The sequence below is a fragment of the Trichosurus vulpecula genome, chromosome 1 (genome assembly GCF_011100635.1).
Source record: "Trichosurus vulpecula isolate mTriVul1 chromosome 1, mTriVul1.pri, whole genome shotgun sequence".
Lineage (NCBI taxonomy): Eukaryota > Metazoa > Chordata > Mammalia > Diprotodontia > Phalangeridae > Trichosurus > Trichosurus vulpecula.
This window is the reverse complement of record NC_050573.1, coordinates 88703902-88715302: the sequence shown is the minus strand read 5'-3', so window position 1 is coordinate 88715302 and position 11401 is coordinate 88703902. Positions and strand designations below refer to the sequence as shown.

Genomic DNA, 11401 nt, shown 5'->3' with positions numbered 1-11401 from the left:
GACAGAGAGAAAGAGGGACACAGAGAAAGAGACAATAGGAGAAAAAAGAGGGAAGGAAGGGAAAAGAGGGATGGAGGTGTAGAGGAAGAGGCAGGTGAGACCACTATTCAGCAGAGAAATGTGGTCCTAAGGGCAGATATTACTGGGTATCTTTCCCTCTAATGTGTATTTTCCTATATTATGCTTGTTTATGAGAAAGTCCCATGCATCAGTCTGTGCTATAAATTACCTGAGACCTTGATCACAGGAAATAAACAGGAAACAAAAGGCAACTCTAAATCAAATTTATCTGAAAAGACCATCTGATTGTCTCACATAGATTTCTGCCCCAAGAAGTTACATGGCACAGTTCATGGGTTCCTGATAGCAATACCCACCTCCATCTTTACCTATCTCCGTTTGTCTTCCCTGTCTCTAGAGAGACTAATGGAGGTTATGCACAGTCTAGATGAGCAACTTTAGGAGTTCTACACTGATCTTTTGACTTGTCACCCAGTAGGAGAGTCCTACTCAGATGACCTTGGAATCTCTGCTCGTGCCCCTGACTCTGATCATGCTACTGCATCAACAATCCATTCTGTCTTCATCTATGGTCTATTGTGTTTGTTTATAGAAACATGATACTGTATATTTGGAGCATGAAGGAATCTAATAGGACATTTAGGTCAACCTCCCCCCTTCCATTTTGACTTACTATTAACATGAGGATCAGAGAGGTTAAGTCATTTTATCCAAAGTCACACAGGTACTTGATTTTAACCTAGACCCTAGGAATCTGAGTGGGAAGGAAATGAGAGGTCTGAGGTGAAGGTAAACATAGTCATTGCCTGGAGAGGTAGAGAAAGATAGGGATGAGCCCCCCATGGCAAAAAGACTAGAGCTTCTAGAAGAAATGGTATCAGACATTCATTTTTACCAGTACCTTTGATAATGGAATTCCTTATTTCTCTGCTGAATTATGGTGATGAAATCAAAGGATTTAGAGCAGGAAGAAGCTTCTTTACAGATGACAAAAGTGAAGCCCAGATAGGTAAAATGACTTTCCCAATGCCACCCAGGTGGTAAGTAGGAAATCTTGGAATCTAAATCATTCTCTCTGACTTGAACCCACTCCAATCTCAGCCCTTATTTCTGCTTTGACCCTTGGACTTCTGATTTTCATTAGCAACTCTAATTCCTGATATAACTTGGCCTATGGTTTGTTTTCTCACGAGGATCATGTCTTAGATCCAAACATTTCTCCTCAGTAGAGTTTTCTCCTTAGATGTGATGATCACTTTAGTCATTGACTATGCCAGGCACCTAAGGAAGAAATGATAGATTTGCCTGATTTTAACTTCTTCCTTGAAACTCCTCCCCTACCCCCTTTTTGAAAATCACAAGGGAGTGTGCCTCATCTCCAAATGGTCTGATGCACTGAATTTCTTTCTTCTTTGGCCTATTTTTGCTCTCTTGTATACCAAACACTATTGAAGGAAGAATAAAGATTAAATAAGACACATTTCCCTTCCCCCTACCCACTATGGTATCAATAGATCACTTTTAATCAGTACAAAGATTGCATTCTCTGGAACCATTAGCCTCTATCTACAGACATAGGTGATTATACCAGGGCTATTTCCCTTCAATAATTTAGGTTCCCAGGCAGGCCCTGCCCACACCACACAACCAGAATACAACCCAAAGCACTGTCCAACCAGGGCAATAGATGATGATGTCATCTCTGGGGATCTATGACCCGCCACCTCCCTTCCACACACATTTGAAATGAAAATATTGCTCTTCTTGCATCGACACTATATATCTTGCCCTGCTTGGCTGTGAGCAGCCTTTCCAGAGATAATGACCCTGGCCTTCAAGAGCTGCATTATTCAGCCCAAGCCCTGGTGAGTGCTGCCTTCTTGAGCTGTTGTCTGCCTGGCTTCCGAGGCCTAAATTACTAGTAAACAGAGATGGATGGCCAAGGGTTCTTCAGAGTAAATTGATTCTCTGCCTGGCACTGGATTTCTGTTGTTGTTTTTTTTTACCCCCCTTTCTCCCCAGTGATCATTGAAAAACACTCTTTCCTCCACATAATGGCACAATTCACTACCTGCCTGATGGGAAGCAAAGATGTATATCTAATCATGGATTAATGGTGCCCGAAAAGTGAATAGTCTTTCAGTCGATCTGGCTTCAGCTGGCCAAGTAAATACGGGGAGGGGGAATGTCAGGGGAATATGAAAACTCCATCCAGAGCTCCCTGTCCTCTCCGCCTCCGCTACACAGATGATGGCTAGAGGCAAGCAAGGGAGAGCAGGTATTTATAGCTCCCACTCTATTTGGAACTTGGTCCCTTGTTAACTTGGAGTCAGAGAATTTTAGAATCATCTATTCATAGACTCTTTAGATCCCTGAATTAAAGCCTCAGAATCTGAGACTCATAGATTCTTGGAACCAGAGAAATTATGGTCACATACTCATCGAATCTCAGAATTGTGGACTCTTAGAATCCTAGAATCTGTCAATAAGCAGTGATCATTCCAGAGAGGCCCAGGCAAAGGGTAGAACAAGAACAGATTTTGGGGAATGTCACTGGTACCAAATCATGCTCTGGAGAGGGTGGTAATTAACCACAAGTGTTTTATATCTATGAATACTTTTATATTGCTTTATCTGGTAGCTTGGCATTGTGTTAAAGAGTTGGACTTAAGGTTATGGAGCTCTGGGTTCAAATCCTGAATCTGACACATACTGACTGTGTGACCCCATGAAAGTTATTTATTTGAGACTATGTATACTAAGAGCCTATATGTACTATATATATATGCTAAAATTATACATGGCAGAGAAAGTGGTGGCTTGCTTTGGTAGATGGAATTATCTATGCCAATAAAATCATAGACAGGTCCCTCTCTCATTTCTATCTATCTATCTATCTATCTATCTATTTATTTATTTTTTATGGAACGCTTCATGAATCTGCATGTCATCCTTGTGCAGGGGCCATGCTAATCTTCTCTATATCATTCCAATTTTAGTATATGTGCTGCTGAAGCAAGCACTATTTCTATCTATTTAAAAAGGACTCTAGCTGCATCAGATTCCTGATGACTTGAAAACTGCCACTACCATTAATCCCTAAGTCACCCTCTCCAACTCCATCTTGATTATTCACTTATAGGGATAAGCATAAGCAGTTTTATTATTTATGAGATTCAAGAGTATCAATCCAGGGAGCCCCTGAAGACTCTGTGATCTTTGAGATTCCTGGAGGTCTTTGAGTGTTCAACCTGCTCGATGAGATGCCCAGAGAGGATGTCTTATGTTTGTGTTTCTTGAGTGGTATGGTCTCCACGACGGTCATACAATCAGTGAAGAATTTTTAACATGCATACTATATGACAGACATTGGGCTGAGCATTGGAGATACAAGAAAAATGGAGAAAGGGGAAGTCCCTAGCCTCTGTTCCCTTTGCTCCCTGCACCTAAACTCCTTCAAAGATCATAGATGGACAGAATATTTGAGTTTACCTAGTCCAACCCCTCAGAAAAGGAAGAATGGAGAGGTAAAAGTTAAGTTCCTTGCCTAAGGTTACACTTTTCAAACGTGGCAAAGTCAGCATTTGAACTCACATCCTCATATTCCAAACCTGATGCTCTTTCCACTTCATTTTGTTGCCTTCTTTGCATGTTGCATTCTAACTCATTTTTATTTCTCATTTAACATGCCATCCTTATGCCACCTCCACCATGAAATCTACCCTGATTCCCATAGTTAGTAATCACCTTCCCTCTGTGACCTCATGTAGCACTTTATCACTCTCCAAAGCACTTACTGTGTGATACTACATGTTATAATTATCTGCTGATGGCATATTCCTAAGCTTTAAGGGCCATGAAGACAAGTGCCATGCCCTTCTAAACTTTTCATCTTCCCCAGCACCTGCCATAATGTCTTGCTCATTGTAGGTGTGACTAATAAGTAATTTCTGCATGAATGAACAAATGGATGAATGAATGAATGAATGAATGGTGTCCCATCAGGATTGCAAGTGATCAATATGGAGCCAGGTCAGCGTAGTAACTAAGACATAGAAAGGTCCAGAATTTCATAAGTTGTCCTGAAGCTAAGTTGTATACCACATGCCTAATATATTTGACTGAAACCTTTCATCTTTCCCAAAGTTTGTATCTTGACATCTGATTGAATCATCAACTCTGAATGCTAGAGCTGGAGGGAGTCCCAGAGATTGTCTAGTCCAATCTCTTAACTCATGTAAGAATTCCTTATGCTATCTTTTTCATAGGTTGATATCTCACCTCTTTTTCAACACTTTGAATAGCAGGAAGCTCATGTCTATACAAGGCTACCTATTCCATTCATCAGTGCAACTCTCGATCGTTATTTAAGAAGGACAATCATGTTCTTTCCACCCCACTCACCCACAACAGAGGAAAGGGGGAGGAGAAGGATAGGGAACAAGCACTTAGTAAATGCCTACTTACTATGTACCAGGCATTGTGCTTACAGACATTTTCTAATTTGATTTTCACAACGACTCTGGGAAGTAGGTTCTATTATCTTCATTTACAGTTGAGGAAACTAAGGCAGACAGAAGTAAAGGGACTTGCCAAGGATCATACAGCTTACAATAAATGAGGCTGAGATTTGAACTCAGGTCTTCCTAACTCCAGACCCACCATTCTATCCATTGTACTACCTAGAAGACCTCCAAAAAGATGACATGGCATGGAGAAAGGGTAACAATAGAGGAAAGGAAAGTGGGTGAGCACTTATGTAGTACCTTTTATGTGCAAGATGGCACAGTGGACAGAGTGCCAGTCTGAAGTCAGGAAGACTTATCTTTCTGAGTTTGAATCTGACCTCTGACACTTACTAGCTATGTGACCCTAGATAAGTCACTCAACCCTGTTTGCCTCATTTTCCTCATCTATAAAATGAGCAGGGGAAGGAAATGGCAAACCACTCCACTATTTCTGCCAAGAAAACTGCAAAGGGGGTTGCAAAGAGTTGGACACACCTGCAAACAACTGAACAATAGCTACTATGTGCCAGGTACTGTGCTGCCTCTGTGAGCAGCCTTTTTACAAATATTATTTCCCTTGATCTTCACAACAACCCTGTAAGGTAGGTATCTTCTCCATTTTACAGTTTGAGAAACTGAGGCAAAGAGAGGTTAAGTGATTTTTCCAAGGTCACAACCTTGGGAATACCTCTAGTAAGTGTCTGAGGCCAGATTTAAATTCAGGACTTCCTGACTCCAGGGCCAGCACTCTAACTACTGTGCCACCAGATACCAAGGGCATAGGGGTCTAATGATGGAGTATTTCTCAGCTCTTATGGAGGACAACTTCTTACCAGACTTCTTCCTAGTTCCTCTGTTTCCTAAGGAGATAATCTTTAGGCACATTTGGTGAAAATTATCAAGGAAAAAGAATAGTTCCCACTGTTGAAATCTTTGAAGGGCTGTAATACAGAGTAGTTGTTCTTGGCCCTTGAGGGAAGAACTGAGAGCGGTTGGTGGCATTTACAGAGAGGTGTATTTTAGTTCAATGTTGAGGGTGGGGTAAGGTTGGGTGATGATCTCAGTGGTCCCTGTCAGTGACACAGTTCTCTTACCAACACATTTTGCACTGTATCCTTAGCTATTAAATTCATTCCGACAATGCACATTTGTTAGCTTCCTACTGTGTGCTTGTGTTTGCCCTTCATTCTCGAAGAGGACCATGACATCAGGGAAATTATGACTTGACTTGCATGTGATTTTGATTTGAGTGAGGGGGTGCTGTGCAAGGTCACCAGCCTCACTTTCTCCTCCAGAGCCATCTGGATGTAGTGACCTGATACTCATCAGGAAGACTCGAGATGGCCCAGGATGCATTGGGAGACCCTGGCCCTTTTAGGCTAGTCTTTTCAGGTTCTCACTTTGAGTGAGGTACCAGTCATTCAGTGAACAGGCCTCTTTAAGGAGTAAATCAAAGGATGGATCCTTTAATCAAAACTCAAAAAAAATAAACTGGGAAGGGAAGACCCTCAGGATTCCTGACCTAAACAGAAACAGTTACTATTTAGTACTTACATTCACTCTGTGTTGGGAGGACAGGGACCTATTGTTCAATCTATGAGAAGAGGAGTGGAGAGGAGAGGAAGGGAGGGGAGGAGAGGAAAGGAGAGGAGAGGCTATTCACAGGTTGTGTTTGTCCTTAGTTCTCGAAGAGGACCATGATATTGGGGAAATGATGATATAACTTGCAGGTGACTTTGATTTAAGTGAGGGAGGGCTGTGCAAATTCACCAGCCTCACTTTGTCCGCCCCTACTGTGCACACTGCAGTGTAAAAGATATTAAGTTTGGATGAGCCAGAGTCCCTGACCTTGTAGAATGTACAGTTTAATAAATGGGTAAACTGAGATGCTGAGAGGTTTAAATGACCTGCCCATAGTCACGCAGTAAGTGTCAGAGTTGGGATTAGTACCCAGAACTTCTAAGCCTAAACTCTGGCCTCTTTTTACTGTATCTCACAGCCTAAAGCCAATATCAACTTCAGTCTACTTCTTGGCCAGATACATGACTCTGCTATGCTCTGACAGTCTCATATCCCTTAGCTCCCAAACACCAGCCTTCTGTTCCAGCTGAGTCACCCCCCCTCCACTGCCCCTCAGTCATAAACCCCATCTCTGTGACTTTACCCAATCCATCCCTCTGCCCCTGGGAGTTCTCTTTATTTCTTCTCCTCCTTTTCAAATTTTCTCCACAGTTCAGAGACTGTGAAGCCTTCCCTGACCAGCCCAGCCCAGCCCCAAGAGATCCTCAGTGCTGTAACCCAGAATAAGAATCACTCGTGTTAAAATCGCGTTCTAAAGTCTGAAAAGCTCTTTCCTCAAAATGCTTCCCATTGAAAGCAGGTATTGTTGTCACCATATTACAAATGTGTAACTACACTGTGTATTTGGTATTACACCAAGGTACAGCTGTTTATTACTCTGTTGTTCAGATAGAGTGGTTTCCTATTCTCCCTAATATAGTTGAAGGTGCCACTGTCCTCATAGTCACTAAGGCTCATATCCTATGTGTCCTCCCCAACTTTTCCTCTCTCTCACTCCCCTCCCCAAAGCCAAACTATCCCCAAGTCCTTTTGTTTCTCCCTTCATAATATTTCTCCTATATATCTTCTCTTGACTAACACTGTCATCGGGGGAGAGGGCCTCATCACCTCTCACCTGGACTACTGAAATAGCCTACTGGTTGGTTGGTCTGCCACAAGTCATTCTCACCTACTCCAGTCCATCCCCTCAACTGTCAAAGTGATCTTCCTAAAGCACAAGTCTAACCATATCACAAACATATTCCCATTCAATAAAGTCTGGTGGCTCCCTTTTACCTCCTGGAATAAACTTGCCCCCAATCGCTCATCTAGTAAGTGATTGAGTAGAAACTTAAGCCTCCAGCCCCAAATTCACTCTTTCTGCTACAGTCTCATCCTTTCCTTTTTGATCTGGAAACTGGTATATCCAACATTCTCACATGATAGAAGACAAAATTGAGGCCCAGAGAAGAGAAGGCGTTTGTCCAGGGTTGCACAACCAATCAGTAGCAGAGCTGGAATGAGAGCCCCTGTCTCATAGCTCCCCTTACACCACTACACCATAAGGTTTATGTCCCAAAGCAGTCTCAAGTTCCTCCTTAGAATCTAGAGTCAATCCATTAGCCAGCTCTTGTTTGAGAGTCTACTGCTCATCTTAATGGTGGAGTTGTGTGTCTGCATGTATTCCCCGGCAGCCAAAGCAATACATCTTCTAATTACATCTTCTATTGTCTCATTCCATGTTAAATATTGTCAGCTTCAAGCATCAAACAACTTCTCTTTCATCATGGATTTGCCATAAATTTTGGCATCATTCATTCATTCCCTTCTCCAGGCCTTCCCCAAGGTCTCAGGAGTCTGGAGCCACTTCCAGATATGAAGGCCCCTAGAGTTATAATAAAATAAAATAAAATAAAACAATACACATAAAAATATCACACACACTCACATATATGCACACACAAACACAAAAGGTGGGGTGGGAGGTTGGATGTAAGGGGACAGAATTTGAATATTTGTGTTTTATTATTTAACATTTTTTCTAGCCTTTTTCTGTTTAACTCAATGCATAGGGAAGTACTAGATAAAATCCAAAGAGTTTTAGTCCTGCCACTGAAGAAGCCCCATGGAAACCTGAGGACCATGGAAAACACATTGCTCGCAATTACACTGCTGTCTCCCAGGTATGCTGATGCTGCAGTAGCTGAGAATTTAAAAGAGAAGGAAGGGACAGGCACTGCTTGCTGGTAGATAATTGGGCTGGTCAACATTGAGACCTTTCTGTGGTGTGGATCCTTTCAGTAAAGGCCTAGCTTCATTGTGGGGCAGAGGAAGTTTTCCTTTTAAGAGCAAGTCTTTGCTTCTCTTCCCAGGAGGCCTACCCGACTAAGAGAGACAATCGAGGAATCACAGGGTGCCTTGGTCTTTTGACCTTTGCTTTTGTCCTATGGCAGGGCTGAACAACTCTCCCAGTGCCATGGGTCAGTTTTCTGATAAGGACTGAGTCTCTGTTGATAAGGCCATTCTGGTACCATTTAGGCTACATCTCTGACAAACTATCTGTCTGAAACTCTGTCCCATTACCCTCAAGACATATTTAAGAATCAATGAATGAGTGTACAAATTAATTAATAAAAATCTTAGATTAGGCCCTCATATGTATCAAGTACTATGTCAAATACAAAACACAAGACAGTCTCTGCCTCCAAGGAGTTTACAAGCTAATAGGGGAATGTAACACATGCAGTGGTGTGGTGGCCAGGGAAGAATGTTTTGATTTGGGAAATCACTGGGACAGTGAATGGAATCATAGAACAATTGACTGACATCTTTCCCAGAGTAATAAGGATGGAGCTAGTAGACACAGTGAATAGAGTGCTGGGCCTGAAGTCAGAAAGATTCATCTTCCTGAGTTCAAATCTTGCTTCAGACTCTAGCTGTTTGACCCTGGGCAAGTCACTTAACTCTGTTGACTTCAGTTTCCTCTTCTGTAAAATGAGCTGGAGAAAGAAATGGCAAAGCTCTTCAGTTTCATTGCCAAAAACAAAAACAAAACAGAAAAACCCAAAAGGAATCCCGAAGAGCTAGACATGATTGAAAAATGAGAACAGCAACAACAAACTGAGACCAATTCCTGAGAGATCCTAGTATAAAACTGAGTCGGAGTTCCAGCTCTGCCCCTGCCTCCATGTGTAATCTAAAATAATTTTGTTCAATCAAATCAATTCAATTCAGTGGACTTTTATTAGGCAGCAACCAAGTGTTTTGGCCAATGCTGGCAGTACAAAGATGAATAGGGTACAGGGTCTATTTTCAAGAATATTTCAATTGGATGAGGAAAAGGAATATGTGTGGGGGAATAAGCAAGGAAAAGAGGCAATAAAGGACATATGCACAAATGACTATGACACAAAATAAAGTTCAAAGATAAGTGGAAGGGGAAAAGAAAGGGGAATCAAATGGGAAGTCCGGGTAGAAAAAAAAATCCCCATTTCTCTCAGAGCTTCAGTTTTATTCATTTGTAAACTAAGAGAATTGAGTTAAGTGGTTTCACGGATCCCTTCCAACTCTCCCAGTTTATATTCTAATGTCTTTTGTAGCTTGGCTGTGATGTTATGAATCCTATGTCCTAACATGATTTCTTGATTATCTAGTCTGAGTTCTTTATTTTATAGAGGAAAAAATGGCAGTTCAAAATGTGGTGTGACTTGCCTAGATACTACGTCTCTAACATTCCAGATTTATGTGTCATGATCCTTTTCAGCTTCAGCATCCCATCTAGGCTCTATGATCTGAAAGCTTTGGTAGGTACTGATTGACTCACTGACCCCTGGAAGTCAATTTTCAAGCAGAGGCTGGATAACCCTGTGTGTATGTATGTGTGTGTATGTATGCATGTATGTATGTATGTATGCATGTATGTTGTGAACGAACATCATGGGCATGATAGTTGACCTGGATTTACTAAGTATTATATTGTATGCAAAGCCCTGTGTTAGATGTTGAGAGATACATAATTGAGATAATATACAGCCTGGGCACTTTGATATGGTGGGAAATACAAACAAACAAGTAAACAAAAACTAGAGTTGTAGTCATAGGACTCAATTGTATGTACTATATTCACAACCTGGGAGAGTAACTTCAGTCAGTTAATTAAATGGATACAAGTCACTATGGGAGCAAAGGCAGAGAAAGCAATGAAGGTTCAATGGATCATAGAATGTGAACAAGAGAGGAAAATGAGCTAATAATGAAATTACTGAATGGCTTCAGATGTTAGAGAGCCTTGAATGCCAGGGGAAACTGTAATCAACATTCCTGGATAGGCAATAGGGAGATTGACTATTTCAGATTTAAGATAGTTGAGTACAATCATGAAGAGGTCAATGCATAAGAAAGGAAGGGAAAAAATTATAAAGTACCCACTATGTGCAAAGTATTATGTTAAGTACTTTGCAAATATTATTTCATTCGATTCTCACAATAACTCTGGGATGTAGGCACTATTATTATTCATATAATAATGAGGAAACTAAGGAACTTGAGGAACTTGAGGAAACTAAGACAAAGGTTAAATGACCTGCCCTAGGTTAGTTAGTGTGACATTTATCTGAGGCTGGACTTGAGATGAGGTCTTCCTGATCAAGGTTAGGGTTGGGACAGCTAGATGGTGCCCTGGATAAAGCACTAATCTTATAATCAAGAAGACTAATTTTCATGAGTTCAAATTCAGCCTCATCCACTTACTAGATGTGTGGCCCTGAGAAAGTCATTTAATCTCATTTGCCTCAGTTTCCTCATCTGTAAAATGAGCTGGTAAAGGAAACAGTGAGCTGCTCCATTATCTTTCCCAAAAAACTTCCCAAATGAAAAAAAAAGACTAAATGACTGAAAAGCAACAACTTCCTGACTCTAGGACCAACAATGTACCACCTAGCTTCCGACATAGGTGGCTAGACAACTCTATATGGCAACCATAAGCCATATATTGGACAGGGTAGAGTTGAATTGAAATGATGTGTTATGAAACTTCATAGAGTGTTAATGATGATGAAGATAGAGAAGTGAGAATAAATGCAAGATATTTTGTGGAGTTGGTAATGGGTGGGTTGAGAGGCGATACAGAGGGAAGATAAACTCTAAAGATAACCTAAGAGAGACAACCACTGAAGTCCCTCACATCTCTGAGATTTTGTAATGTGTGAATGAATGTTATTTCTTTTTTCTGTACATATTTTATTTAATATTTTAGTTTTCAACATTGATTTCCACAAGATTTTGAGTTATGACTTTTTCCCCATTTCTACCCT

General features: G+C 41.1%; 1 non-coding gene across 1 annotated transcript; it reads right to left on the bottom strand.

Moving 5' to 3' along the window:
* Positions 1-2937: 2937 nt before the first annotated feature.
* On the bottom strand, positions 2938-3044 carry LOC118835009. The gene has a single exon (XR_005009376.1). It is a non-coding gene; the product is annotated as a U6 spliceosomal RNA (small nuclear RNA).
* Between the last annotated feature and the right edge of the window lie 8357 nt (positions 3045-11401).